Here is a 15,133-nt window from a genome sequence, read left to right as displayed (position 1 = left end):
TGCCCAAAGGTTGAACCATTCAAATTCCTTCTGGGATAGTTTGTTCCTCTCAAGACTACTTTTCAGACTTTATAGTGCTTTAAAAACCTTGCTATTTTTAGGCTACTAAATTGACTTTTTAACTTACAGCATAAAGCCCTCAGTAAGGGACAATTATCTTCTTTAGCTACTAGCTGATCTTTAATGGAGAAGGATATAGTGCTCTTCAAGAGTACTATGACTATGTTTGTTGAGAATGACAAATTTAAGGGTAGGGATAAGAAGAGGAACTAGCACAGAGATTAAGGAATATAAATTTAGAGACAGAAGAGCATAGTGTCATGGAAGGAGAGGGAAGGGAGAGATTCCAAGAGGCACTGAAGGACTTGAGAGTTCAGAGGTTAAGCAGCTGGAGTACTGGAAAGAAAATGTTGGATTTGGTCATTTGCAAGTCATTGGTGATTTTAGGGAGAATAATTTTAACAGAAGGGTAGGAACATTGGTCATGTTGCACTGGAATGAGGAATCCATAGAGAAGAAATGGAAATCCCAAAGGAAAGGTGCTTTGTAAAGGGGGGTTTAGGCACGAAGGTAGGTGCAATTAAGGCCATAGCCAGAGGGGAAAATATTTTATAAGGGAGGGAGAAGTCTTTGAGAACACATGGTGAAATCTTAATCTGATAAACCACATGCCTTTCATAGATAGTATTTTGCTGAAAAAATTTGACCTGAATACATTTTTACTTTTATTTTATTTTATTTGTTTTGTTTTGTTTTAGAGACAAGGTCTAGCTTTGTCACCCAGGCTGGAGTGCAGTGGTACGATCTCAGCTCACTGCAACCTCTGCCTCCTGAGTTCAAGCAGCCCTCCTGCATCAGCCTCCTGAGTAGCTGGGACTACAGATGTGCGCTACCATGCCTGGCTATTTGTATTTTTTGTAGTGACGGGGTTTTGCCGTATTGCCCAGGCTGGTCTCAACTCCTGGGCTCAAGCAATCTGCCTGCCTCAGCCTCTCAGAGTGCTAGGATTACAGGCATGAGCCATTGTGCCTGGCCCCATTTTTATTTTTAAAATTATGTTGTTTGGATTATGATGTGCCTATAATTTAAAACATTGTTTCTCATCCTGTAATTTGTGCCTTATAGCCCTGTTGAATTATTGCCTTCTTTTCATAATAAATATGTGGTTTATGGGAAAAAAGCCTGTTTAATACTTCATGAGATTAAAAGTCAGACCCTTTGGAAAAAAAAGAAAAGGAAAAGAAATACTTTATTAGAAATTATCACCATTACACCACCATCTGGTTCTTTCAATTTTTTTTTAATTAAAAAAAAATAGAGGCTGGGTGTGGTGGCTCATGCCTGTAATTCCAGCACTTTGGGAGGCTGAGGGGGGCGGATCGCAAGGTCAGGAGATCGAGACCATCCTGGCCAACATGGTGAAACCCCGCCTCTACTAAAAATACAAAAATTAGCTGGACGTGGTGGCATGTGCCTGTAGTCCCAGCTACTCAGTAGGCTGAGGCAGGAGAATCGCTTGAACCCAGGAGTCAGAGGCTGCAGTGAGCCAAGATCGAGCCACTGCACTCCACTGCACTCCAGAGTGAGACTCTGTCTTTTAAAAAAAAAAAAAAGTAGATACAAGATCTTGCTATGTTGCCCAGGCTGGTCTTGAAGTCTTGGGCTCAGCCAGTATGCCTGCCTAGGCCTCCCTAAGTGCTGGGATTACAGGTATGAGCCACCATGACTGGCTCTTTCTTCAATTTTTATCTTTATCAACATCTTAAACTTCTTTGCTTTCCTTTAAAAAATTTCTTGTCTTGATTATAGAGCTTTGTTTTACATGGGGATTTTTTTTTCTTTTTTTTTTGAGACTGAGTCTCGCTCTGTTGCCCAGGCTGGAGTGCAGGGGCGCAATCTTGGCTCACTGCAAGCTCCGCCTCCTGGGTTCACGCCATTCTCCTGCCTCAGCCTCCTGAGCAGCTGGGTCCACAGGCACCCACCACCACGCTCGGCTAACTTTTTGTATTTTTATTAGAGGATACGTGGGAATATTTATATTTTGAGCTTACTTGGTAACACACAACTCAAGAGTTAAATGTTACCGTCAAAAACCCAAACCTCCCATTTCCTGCAGAGGCCATAATTCTGCTTTTTCATGTGGATTTAGATGTACTTTTGTTTTCTTTCCAACCTTGTCTTTGGTAAAACTGAAGACTCCCTTGGTTGCAACTGACAGTTGGCTTAAGCAAGAATAGGAAGTTGACTGGCTAACATCACTTGAGCCTTCTCTGTGATCAGATCTGGTTTCTCTCTTTTCATCTCTTGCTTCCATTTCCTTGGATAGGCTATTTCCTCCTGGTTACATGATGGCTATAGCAGCTTTAAATCTTTACTTGTCACATTCTAGTCCATGTAAAAGAGGTTCTTCCATCCTCCTAGAAGGCTCAACAAAAGTCTGTTTCCAACTCATAGGCTCTGGTTGGGCCATCTCTGAACCAATCACTGCCACCAAAGGAATGTGATTAAACTTGAGCCTGAGCCACAGGTGTGGGAAGTCCTCTTACCCCTAAGAGTAAGAGTGAAGAGGGGAGAGGGGTGGATTTCCAGAGGAATATCAGTGAATAATTAACTGTGGTGAATCTGAGGACTTTGGAGGTGATCAAGAAAAACAACATGGCTATCAGATGGCAGTAGAACACAATAAGCTTTGTTTGCCTGGTGCTTTGGCAGGATTGCATGCAAGAGGAGGTCTCTTACAGCAAGAGACCTTCCAGAGAGAGTGAGGTGGCCTTGACCTGGAAGGGGCAGAGGTCAGGGGAGCTTTCTGGGGAGAGAGGACTCAGAGTGGGGCTTAGGTGTCCAGGTTGCTGAGAAGCAGGACTGGGGAGGGCAGCAGCAACATACAGTCTTTTACACCCTCAGGGTTTGTTTTACCTATAGCTAGTGGCTGTTAGGTGCAGTTTTTCAGGGTATGCAAAACAGGCTGAAAATATCCTTATTTGGGCTATGTTTAAAGCAATTGATATAAAAATTTGAATTTGGTATCCGTGAGCTTTGAGTTAATGGTTAGTCTGAATGAAGAAGTAAACAACATGGGGTCAAAATATAAAGGGGTCACCTTTAACCTGGTTCTATAGCATTAATGAAAGAGAGTGAAATAGGTGCTGGGTGGCCAAAAAACTGTAAATATCCACCTTGCTTTTGGTTTCACTTTCTCTCCTAGAACCTCCCTGTGGTACTACTTTAGAACTGACAGGAGAGGCCAGCCAGTGGTGATTTGAGAATGTGCCCTCAGGTGTGTATATGAATTGGAGAAGGCAGGGCCTAAGCAGTTAAAGGATGCGCTCTGTCCTGGGCTGAATGCAACCTCATTCTGGTACAGTGTATGGGGATAATTGCTCGAAATGTTTGTGTGTATTTTGAGGATTTGTTGTAGTTGAATTTAATTGAATCTTTGCAAAACCATTTGTCATGATTTTTGGCTTGGTATGCATAGATATTTAAATTTGGGGACGTGTCTCAAATTATTTACAGAAGAGATTGAAACTTGAAATAATATAAGTCAGGATTTTTACTTTATCTTTTCCTCACTTTCAGTATTCTTCACATGAGGATGTGTATACTTTTGTTATAAAAGTAGTCTTGTTCACAGAGGCATATTTAAAACATATGTACCAGTAAAAAAAAAAAAAAAGTAAATGATTGAGCACTACCTCCCAAACGCAACCGTTGAAAACATATATGTGGACAGTAGAATATAATCCAGAATGTTCCAACTTGAGCTAACCCAGAGTAATTTTAGAGTAATTTTACAGTTTCTGGAATTTAGTCATCTTACCACCTAAAGGGCCCAACCAGTGAAAAGCATGTTTATCATGTCAAGTCTGGTGCTGTATAATGGAATGCAAGCAAGGTATGACAATAAATGTTAAATGGAAAAGCCTTTACTTTATATGCATATATCTTGAAGTCAGTTGAGTAATTTATTCAATATTGGTGTTTATTTTGTATTAATTAAAAACATATGGATTTACTAGAAGACAGAAAAAAACCTGTGTGATTTGGGTCAAGCTGCAAATAGGAAAAGTGGCATATTATAAGATATTCCTAAATATTTAGTGATGATACATTTCACCTGCAATTCGTGCACTTGAAATCAAAACTTGTCTTTCCTTTAAGATGGCAAAAATATATAGAATAATATAAAAACTGTGCACATTTTATATTCTGGGAAAGACCTCTTGAACTGCATATAAGCTTCTGCTTATTCTTTCTAACTTGCTTTTCAGGTTACTTTTTCAGTCTATATACTTGGAATAGTGCTCATAAATGACTTTCATTCCATTAAACCTGAGATTTCCTGACATGTAGTAGTGTCCTAGTCCATTTGTGTTGCTATACCAAAACACCTGAGACTGGGTAATTTATAAAGAACAGACATTTATTTCTCACAGGTCTGGAGGCTGGGAAGTCCAAAATCAAGGTGCCAGCAGGTTCAGTGTGCAGTGAGGGCCTGTTCCTCATAGATGGCACCACCTTGGTGTCCTCACATGGCAGAAGAACAGAGGAGCAGAAGAGCAAAGGGCCTAAGCTACTTCCCTCCATTCTTTTACAAGGCACTAATCCATTCATGAGGGTGGAGCTCTCATTACTTAATCACTTCCCAAAAGGCCACACCTCTTAATACCACTACAATGGGAATTAATTTTCAACATAGGAATTTTGGATGACGTTCAGACCATAGCAAGTAGTCTCTTACAGTCATTTTAGATCTATCCCTTTTACATCCTATCCATATTATGTGGATTTGGGCTGCTGTGACCCACTGGTCACATGACCCACTGGTTGTTGGAGATTTGGTAAATGATACCATAACCATTTTTCACTTGTTAACAAACTGCTCCTCAATTATAATGTGGTATCTCCTATATATATCTATATATCTGTCTGTTAGGGTTTTATTTGGGTTCTTTTTTTTGTTGTTTGTTATTTAGCCTCCCATATCACTTTGTCACTATGTGTTTGTTTTATTTAATTCATATTCTTATTAAATTGCTCAGTAGTGTGAAATGTTTTTAGAGAGCTTTGTTCTGATTCTTGGTTCTGTTTTTCTTCATCTGTCTTTCACATATTGTCTTCCCTTCTCCCTCTTTCTGCCTTTTTTTTTTTTTTTTTGTAGTATGTTTGTGGATTTGCCAGGCCAGCCTCTTTACCTTGCTTGAGCAATCAAGCTTAGCTTGGCCCACTCTGTTTGGGCCAGTTTGCTTTTTTATGGTGCTGGTGAATTTTTCTTGCTTTCTTTCCTACCCAATCAGAGAAGAGTTTGTTTTCCTTCCTGATATACTGTTTTGAGGGTTGGATATCACGCAGTGTGTCTGCTTATCACCTATCTAGGGGCAGTGGAGAAGACATGGGGAGGAAGAAGGGTTGTCTGTAGTAGCCTTACTGTAGGATTTGGCTTCAACCCTCTCTTTTGTGATTTTGCTAAGCATCTTGAATTACTGTCACACTACCTGGTTGGTCTGTAACCTGTTATCTTGGAAGGTTGAGAGATATTCTTAGATTCTGGATCTTTTCTCTTACTATTCATCAGGTTTCCTTGAATCAGTGCCATTTGTTGCTTCCCCTGTTTGTATTTCATTAGAAGCTGTTTCCATTCGCCACCCCCTACTTTTCTTCTGGTCCTCCGTGGGTGTGTGTGAGGCTTCACGTGGCAGTTCCTCCTCTCGCCTGTCTTCCACTTCTCCTACTCATCATAATTGCTGGAAATATTTATTTAGCTTGGCTGCTATTTTTTATGGTCTATGGCCTTTCCTGCTTTTTTCTTTTTGCAGAAAAAAATACCAAAATGATAAAATCTGTATTTTTGTTTTCTGACCAGAAGGAATGTGGTAAAGGTAGAACTTATGGTATTATGGGCATTTCCATTTCTCTGGGCTGTCTACATCCCCCCTCCCCTTCCTGGATTTGTCTTCCTATAAATTTGAGAGTTTTAGTGAAATTTTCAGAATTTTGTTTATTCACAGCCTCACCCCTCTTCCTCCTTGTGTGGAGTTTGGTCTTAGCAGCTTCACAGAATGCACCAAATCTAGCCCTGAAGATTCTTGGAAACATCTGCTTTATGGTCACCATATTTTAAAGATTGTGGTATGAAGTTGTGTTCTTTCTTTCGTTTCATTGCCATTGGTGTATGTTTGCTATTTTCTATAATTTACTTATTTATTTATTTGTTTAATCCACGAAGTTACATTTTTTAAAGGGTCTTTAAAACTAATCCCAATGCTGGATTTGAAAAATGAGTGTTTATCATAAAAATTCCTGTGGATTCAACAGTTCAGTTGTTTGAATAATTCTGGTAGACTTATTTAGTACAGATTAATTTCATTGTATTTGATGTGAATATCTTTTTTCCAGATTGTTATTGGCTTTTAAATTGTGTAAGTGTTTTAATGTGGTCAGATCATTCCTTTCTAGTACACTTTATTCTGTTTCTTCTAAGCTTAGAAACTTCTCTTCCATGCAGAATTTTGATGTTTCTGTTTCCTGGAGTTTGATTATCTAGCAGGAATTTTTATATTTATTTATAGAGAAGACTATGTGGAGAGAGAGCTAGTATTTATTCTCTTCTATATGTTGTGATATTGCATTTAGCCCAGTGAGATAACATAATCACCATTTTTTCATACTGGGAGACTGGAGATCAGAGAAGATAAAGGTGTTTCTCCAGACACATCTAGGCATAGCTATCTTATTTGAACCCAGAGCTATCTGATTCCAAATCTCATGTTCTTCCTAATATAGTAACTCTTATTTAATTGCCTTGCTAGTTAGAGAGAAGGTCTATGTATTCTGAGAAAGGAATGAGAGGGAGGTTTTTCTATAAGCTTACTGAGGGGGCAGGGACTGTATCTTTTGTTCATCACTGCATATCTAGTGTCTTTCACAGTCTTTGGCACATAGTGGGTGCTAAATAAGTATTTGTTGAATGATTGAACCAAAATAGACATTTGATTGGGCAGGGCTGATGTGTTATATACTTTAGACTTTGGGGTTATTTTTTTAGAACACGTTAGCTCAGTTCCATTATTCTAGCCAACTTCTAAGTTTTATTTTCCTCTTTAACAAACAAATTAAAATATCTATTACAAGGCATGGGTCATTGTAGTCACTGTCTCCCATAGTGGTAAAGTGAGGGTGAGTAACTTGGGCCTCCTGGGTTCACCCTTAGTCACATTATTTGTCAGTATGCTGGTGATACAGCATGTTGTTTGTAAGTTATCTAGTAGAAATACACTTTCTTATCTAATTGCAACTGTGTTTCTATAGATTGCTCTTCCTACTTTTTAGCTTGGAATGTGGTATTCAGAACTATTGAGTATTTGTGATAATGTCCACAAATCAAAATGTTTTTGTTTTAAAAAATTACTTAAATTCTCTAATATTTAGTGTAAAAGACACATCTTTTCATCTGTAACACTTTTATCTTCTGTCTGTGTCCTGTGACAATTCATTTTCCTTTAATTCTTCCAATTTTCCTACTTTGATTGTTTTTTCAGTCAAATGGAAGTTCAGAAAAGTAGAATTTTTACCAAGGAAAATTTAAGGTCAGAGTCTAGATATAATATCGGCATGGTATACATTACAAGGTCTGACAGCACAGTAGTCTCACGTTTGTGACTGAGGTGGAAAAAAATACTGTATATAAAAGGTTCAGCATGTTTGGACTATAATTGTTAGTAAAGGAAGTGAATGGATTTTTACCAATAATATATATGAGCATAGTGGAATATTTTTTAAATCATAAAATGACTTCTATAAGCTTGTATGGGATTATATTGTCACATAAATAAAAATTCATGAATTCTTTGGAATAAAAATCCTGCCAAAGAAAATAGTGAACTGAAGGATAAGTCAGTCACCTTTTACCACATCTTTTTAATTTTAATTTTAAAAAATTAAAAAAAAAGCATCCTCCCCACTCTGAGATTTTGCTACATCTTGAGACAATCCTAGATAATCAGATCCTCAGCCTTCAAATAACTTCTAATTGTCTGAACTGGAGCCTTTTTCTTATCTGCCAAGAAAATGTATTAGTGGCCACATGCGGTTGCCGAGAGGCTGTGCTTCCCAAAGCTGTCTGGTTTCTTTGATTGCCATCCAGAGAGTGAACTGATATGCTCAGCTGGGGTGAATGAACAGCCAGAACACAGCCTTGCTTTTTTTGTGTGGGTGTGTTAGTGCTAATAAAAGATTAACACTGTTTTCCTCACAGGGAATCAATGGATAATGTTTTGATAGCCCTTGTGTCACCAGTGAACCATATGGCCCTTATTTTCTCATACATGTGGTTGAAATGTTAGAGCGTAATATTAGAGAAGAATCTCTGTGGTGTACTGGCTGCTGTTCCTTGCCTAGGCATTAAAGTGTAGGTGTTTTATAATATTGGAGAACTTCCCTCATTTGTTTTTAAGATCCTTTATGGATCCACAGTGAGAAGTCGGAAGATCAAGGGGATAATAGGATTGACTCTCATCCTGTGCTGAGTTTTCTCATATACATGGCATTCATTTATAAAATCTCTGGTCCAAGACCTATAAAATAATGTTACTTTCAAATAGTGATTTCCTATATGTTATGTTGCATAAAACCCTTAGTTCCTGGGGGAAGGTTATAAAGAGAGTTCCTAGTAGTCTGCAGATTTTTGGTTTTTTACATGATCATTTAAAGTTGTTACTTTTTCTAAAAGGTAAGTTCTGATTCCTGTTATACATACACTATCAAAATTTGGTTAAATACCTCCTTGCCTGCTATTGCTAAGAGAGGGAAAGACTAAAAAGAAAATTTGAAGTTTCTTAGTGTTGTTTGAAAAAAATAATTTCTTTCATGGTAGCTAAATGCCAAGACTGGAAAAGCTTTAAGGTAATGCTTGTGGTTAGCACTGCCTTTGACAAGATGGTTAAATGTGGTGGTCTTGATAGGATTTGACAACCATTTTTGATCCATATATATATTTCATCATTGTCCCTTTTTAAATAGTGGAGTAATGAAGCTGTTAAATATCCTACTCAATTGAGAAGGAAAATGGCTACCATGAACTACTTTATTCAAGTGGCACTGCAATATAAAGGCTTCCAGCAGTTTAAAAAATGCATCTACACAACACATTGCCATGAGAAATGAACAATGTGCTCTTCCCCCACGTCTCTCTTAAATTAAGTTGATTCAGCCACCCTTTTCCAGTCTCTACATGGAAACTTGCTTTGAGGTTTAAATTCTGTAGCACAAAATGAAGATATATATTAATGCTTAATAGGAAAAGCAAATGCTTGTGTTGACTACTAGCATGTCAAATATATTTTTAAAGTACACTGGTACTCTGATTATAGGATATACTAGATATATAAAATTTAAGGAGGTTTTTTTTTTGATGGACTTTTGAGTAGTTTCTAGTTTTTGGCCAATATGAATAAAGCTATTAAGATCTTTATATAATTATTTATATGGACGATACAAAAATAAAAGTATCATACAAGTGTAAAATGCTTTTTAAATTACACTGTTAAAAAATTCCCAATCTTTTTCACTGTTGTAAAATTTTATGACATCCGAGAATATTGAGAATAGAGTTCTAATATTGGTAGACATGCTTTTTGTAGAAGAATCATATTATATGTGTTTACCTCAACCTTCAAAGATACTAAATTTGTATCTTCAGTATTTCATGTTGTACATAATTTCATTCACTTCTGGCTAACTTAGAATATCAAAAATGGTAAAGCTTGGCATCAGAACAAGTTCACCTATATTACTATTTCAATTATGTTTCTACCTAAGTTAAAAGTGAGCTGGATTTTAAAATCAAATTTTCTTTTATTGAAATTTGTGAACATGAACCTTTTAAATCAGCATTTCTAGATCTTTGCTAAAATAAGACAGTACTATTTAATATGGAAACAATAACTGAGATGTAATCCTAAATTTAATTTGGAAAGTTATATTCATGATTTTAGGAGACTGTGAATATAAAATGTGTGAGTGGAAAATTAAGATTTCATATGGCTTTTTTCAGCTGGTTGATTAAGTCCTTATACAGTTCATTGTCCTAAAGATGAAATTTATATAAGGTTTTGGAAGGCAGAATTTGTATATTAAAAGTACATGTTTCCAAGGTGATACAAACTGTTTTTAACAATCTATCATCTTTCATTTACCCAGAGAACTATGTAAAAAGAAAAGGAAAATGTTAAGTGGGAACAAAATGTTGAGATGATGATAAGCTACAAGGAAAGAAAAAAGACTTTAGAAAGAATACTAAAAAGAAACTAGCTTTTTTTCCTCAACAATCTGTCTGAATTCATTTTGCTTTCATTATATATCTAGCCCGGAGGCAAAGTATGTTGAGTATTACAACAAAGAGTGTGTTATAAGGAGGACTTTCTTTTTCAATAATAAAGTATAACATATGTGTAAACCATGCAACCTTGTAACAGGAAACTTTATAATAAGGGAGGACTGTGCTTAGCTTTTCCACAATTTTGGAAGAATGAATTTTATTAGGTGTTAGACAAAGAAATTATCAACTGACTTTTATGCTGTAAGGTTGAAAGATTTGTTATGACCATTTCTAGACTTCAGCAGTGGTTTTAATGTGGGTCCTGATATATTAGGAACAGTGCCTAGCACTATTAGTATGTCTACTGTTGCTAGTTCTCTAAAGGAATATGATGTTTAACTTTTGCCTTTCAATGAAAGATTATTCAAAATTCTGTTATTCTGTGGTTTTCTCAGCAGTATTAGGCTATTCTTGAATTGATCAACACATAATATAATTTGGGAACCCAATCAATGGTTCTTTTCTTTTTGAAAGATGGTGACAAATTCTTTTTAAACTCGGGAAATTGGCTCCATCATTCATCCCTTATTCTTTCTTTGCTTCTCTTGCCCAACTTCCTGAAAACCATATTGTTTTGATGTCAATATTTAGAATAGATTATCTGTTGGGGAATTAGTTTGTATTAATTATACTGGAATAAATGTAAGTTTGACAAATGATGTAGGTTAGTAGGCATTGGGCCTAATGGGTTACTCAGTTAATGAAGACACTAAAATTAGGGACCTCTAATATGCCTGAAACATATTTCCTGTAAATTTCCCCCAGTTTCAAGATTAACTGGCAATAGCTATGTTTTTCTGGCTTTTAAAGGCTAATATATCATGGTAGAGTTTTAGGATTTATATAGGGCTTATTATGGAATAGTTGAGCTCTTTGTTTTTATCACACAGTTATTGAAGCAAGCTAGAAGTGTAGAAGTCAGTCCTCAACTTTTTGGCTTTTCAGCAATCTATTTTTTTTTTAATGTTATACTTACTCACTTTCCTTTCCTCCTCCTCTCACTTGAAAACTTAAAAATGATTATACACCACACACATTTATGTGCAATTTTAAGTGAAGGTGGGATAATTTAAAAAGACTCTTTAAATATGGTTCAATTTGCTGTAGGGCTGCTAGAAAAATAAGGATGAAGTTTTTAGGCAACAAGATCTTAGAAGGAGAGGGATGTTAGAAGTATGTTAGCAAGATACAGTATATTGTTATACATTTAAAAATAAACCATTTATTTTAAGCCTTGCAAGAGCCCAGAAACATTCAAAATAACTTTTAACCATGTGTAGTTAATTTGATAAAAATAAAAAGTCAAATAGTACAGACAAGCATATGAAGGCCTCACTCTCCCCATTATTCTCCCTACTTTCTAATATGAGTCACTGATAGCTTTATTTTTTCTGATGGTTAACTCCTTATCTCTAGATTGTGTGATCACACCCTAGTTTTGGATTTCTCCTATTTAGATTTTGATGTACCACAGTGGTAAAAGTTTTGATTATTGACACTTCCTTTCTCTTATCCTCCTTCCAATTATATCACTGTTTTCATTTCTGTTGCTGGTCACCTGTGCACGTTCAAACAGTATACTTAATTTCTATTTCTTGTTCTACCAACTTTCAACACCTTGATTCTACATTTTATAAAATGAAGACATTGGCTATCTTTATCATTACTGTTATTTCTCTCTGATTTAAGTCTCTCAACCTCTATCCGTTCTACCTTTATTCTTACATTGTCCAAGTTGATAATGTTTACATGCTGGTCTGTAACTATAACTTAAATCTTCCATGACTTCTCATGATTCTAAAAATTAAACACATACTTTGTTTGAATTATGTAAATATTATTCATTGTAGAGTACTAAGATCACATAAGTCCAGTGTCCTTTTATGAATCCAATGTCCTGTGCTACTCAAAGGAAGATGATCTTGGTGGATTTTTAAAACACAGATATTTATTTATATTGCCTTACAATTCCTGAAAGTTTTCCTGGCTTTCACTCATACTATTGAATTTGTCAGTTTTTTTCTAGTTCCTGGAGACCTTCCTGTCATCTGAAGACAAGGAATCCCCCCCAATCCCCAATTTTCTTCTTTTCAATGATCTCATTTTGTTCTGGAGTAATTTTGTTTTGCTCTTTTGTTTTTCTTGGGCTTTTCTTATGGCAGGTTTTCCTCACATTTCTGGTCATCAGTTTTTATTTGAGGATGAATCAGTAGAAAAATTGAGCACTGTGAAAGTGGGTTGGATTTTTGAACAGCTGGCTTAGCTTTATTGGATATCAATTTCTATTTGACAGTCATACAATAAAGGCTGACTGTAAGCTGTATGTCCCTGGAGACAGGGGCCTGGGTTTGTCAACTGGTGGGCTTTACTTTTACTTTAGGACAGTTAGGGGATAACTGGCTATTTTATTGGGGACTGAAATAGCAGTAGTTGTATGTCTTTTCTCCTGAGGTTGTTTTCTTACTCTAGAGGTTTTTTTCACTCCTCTCTGGGGACCATGGGCATAATGTATCCTGGACCTGGGTGGGGAAGGAGGTTTTGGGTTGACTATCAGGATGAAGACTTTTTCTTCATGTATTTTCAGGTGTCTGCCCCATTCCCATGCTCTTCTGTGCCTGGTGTCCCCCTAATCTGGAGTTCCTTGTTTAGCTCACCCTCTTCAGAATATGTGCTTTCATTTCCTGTGGAGGAAGGATCCTGGGTATCTGTTTATTTCCATAGACTTTTTATTTTTATTGTTAATTTTTTTTCTTTCCGGTATTGTTCCAATTTTAGTATATGTGCTGCCAAAGCGAGCACAAATTCTATAGACTTTTAAACAGCTCCTCTGTTTTCAGATCCTACGTTATCCCACTTTCTGTGGTACCTAGTGCTTTTACTTCCCGAGACTTTTCAGAATTCTGTGGGGTGAGTCAATGTATTTCTCTCTAAGCATTTAAAGTTGACCTTACTCTACTTTTCGGTATCATTTACCTCTTCTTGTTCACTTTCCATTTTCACAGATTGCGGGTAGGCTACCACAGGTCTGATTTCTTTGAAGAAGCTCATGTTTATTTCTTTTATCCTTGTTGTTTGGGGGTAATTTTTTTTTTATTTGAGAGAAAGGGACATACAGTCTTTAATTCACCACCTTAAAGCAGGAAGTCATGCCTGCTCTTTTGATGTAATGTTTCTAGGAAATATTAGAGAAAAACTTGTCCTCAGAGTCACTAGTCAGGTAAAAGAATATGTGATTGGCTTTCTCCAAAGGCTCTTATTTTCTGTCCTGTGTGAAAAAGGAAAGGGGGTCAGAATGGTTGCCAGGTCATGATTACAGAAGCTCGGCTGTAAGTCATGGATGAGAAAAGCTTGGTTGTCTGCCTCCATGGTTGAGTGAGTTATTTCACCTCTGGGACCCAGTGAATGTTCAGACAGTTGAGTAATCCCACATTTGGGCATGTAGTAGGCATCAGGGTGAGTAATATATGAGAACTTGGCATAATAATTGGGAATTATAAGGAGAGTGGCAATGTTCGACAGGGCTCTGTCTCAATTTCCTACAATTTCATTTTCATTGCTGTCAATAGTATTGGTTTTGCTCAGAGGATGGGGGCATTCTTAACTTTGGCAGATGCTATGATTATTATCATTCTAGTATTATTTTTGGAGGAAGAAGAGATAAAAACTGTGCTTGCCCATGAACTTCTTCTATATGAGCATTTTAACCAGTGTTTGTTAGAGATGTTAATAATCTCAGGTTCCAATTTTCTATCTCTAGTTAGGAAGCCTGGTTTATCTTGTGACAGAATATGAGCCATTTACTATTATACATGTGTGTTAGTCCATTCTCACATTGCTAAAAAGAACTACCCAAGATTGGGTAATTTATAAAGAAAGGAGGTTTAATTGGCTCAGGGTTCTGTAGGCTGTACAGGAAGGCTGGGTAGGCCTCAGGAAACTTACAGTCATAGTGGAGGGTGAAGGGGAAGCAGGCACGTCTTACATGGTTGGATAAGGAGGATGAGAGAGAAGGGAGAGGTGCTGTACACACTTTTAAACAATCAGATCTCATGAGAACTCACTCACTTTCGTGAAAGCAGCAAGGGGGAAGTCTACCCCCATGATCCAGTTACCTCCCACCAGGCACCTCCTCCAACAGTGGGGATTACAATTCAACATGAGATTTATGGTGAGGGGGAACACAAGTCCAAACCATATCAACATGGCTCTCCCGTTATCATCCAAAACTTAACTTACCTGGAGAAAGAATCAGCATCTGAGATAATGTCTATAAAGTACTCAATCCCGTGCTTGGTTTCCCTTACCCATTGTCAGCCTCCAGCTTAGTAACTCCAGTGGAAAACAAGGGGCTCCCCCAATAACTCTGACCAACAAGGATTTGCCAAGGGCTCCAAGTGGCCCAGCTTGGGTCATACGCTAATTCTGGAGCCCACCACTAATGTCAGAGGATGGTATACTCTGTGGGCCCACGTCTTGTTTAAGTCCTCAGCTGTTTGGTAGGTGATAGGGGTTGGTAAGGTAGTTAGTCTTATTTGAATCACACAGAATTTGGGAATACATGCTGGCTGATAAAAACTACACATTTGCTTTAGAGAGATGAGACAAAACTCTAGAATAGTGGTTCTCAAACTTCAGTGTCTACCAGAATCACCTGGGAGGCTTATTGAAACACAGATTGCTGGGCCCCATTCTCAGAGTTTCTGATTCAGTAGGACTGGCATGAGGCCCCAGAGTTAGCATGTCTAACAGGTTTCCAGG

The 15,133-nt window shown here is 37.2% G+C and overlaps 1 protein-coding gene across 6 annotated transcripts in view; it reads left to right on the top strand.

The window, feature by feature from the left end:
* BBS9 (Bardet-Biedl syndrome 9) overlaps positions 1–15,133 on the top strand; it is a 547,551-nt gene that overhangs the window by 84,364 nt on the left and 448,054 nt on the right. Inside the window, exon 1 of one of the 6 annotated variants that reach the window (XM_032758350.2) lies at positions 6,088–6,129. The exons of the other annotated variants lie outside the window; for them this stretch is intronic. The gene's annotated coding sequence lies outside the window, so the exon portion shown is untranslated. Of the gene's footprint in view, positions 1–6,087; positions 6,130–15,133 lie in introns of those variants that run through there. 6 annotated transcript variants of the gene reach the window in all.

This window comes from Hylobates moloch, unplaced genomic scaffold (assembly GCF_009828535.3).
Source record: "Hylobates moloch isolate HMO894 unplaced genomic scaffold, HMol_V3 SCAFFOLD_1, whole genome shotgun sequence".
NCBI lineage: Eukaryota > Metazoa > Chordata > Mammalia > Primates > Hylobatidae > Hylobates > Hylobates moloch.
Note: the sequence above shows the minus strand (reverse complement) of the source record. Positions and strands in the feature narration are given on the sequence as shown.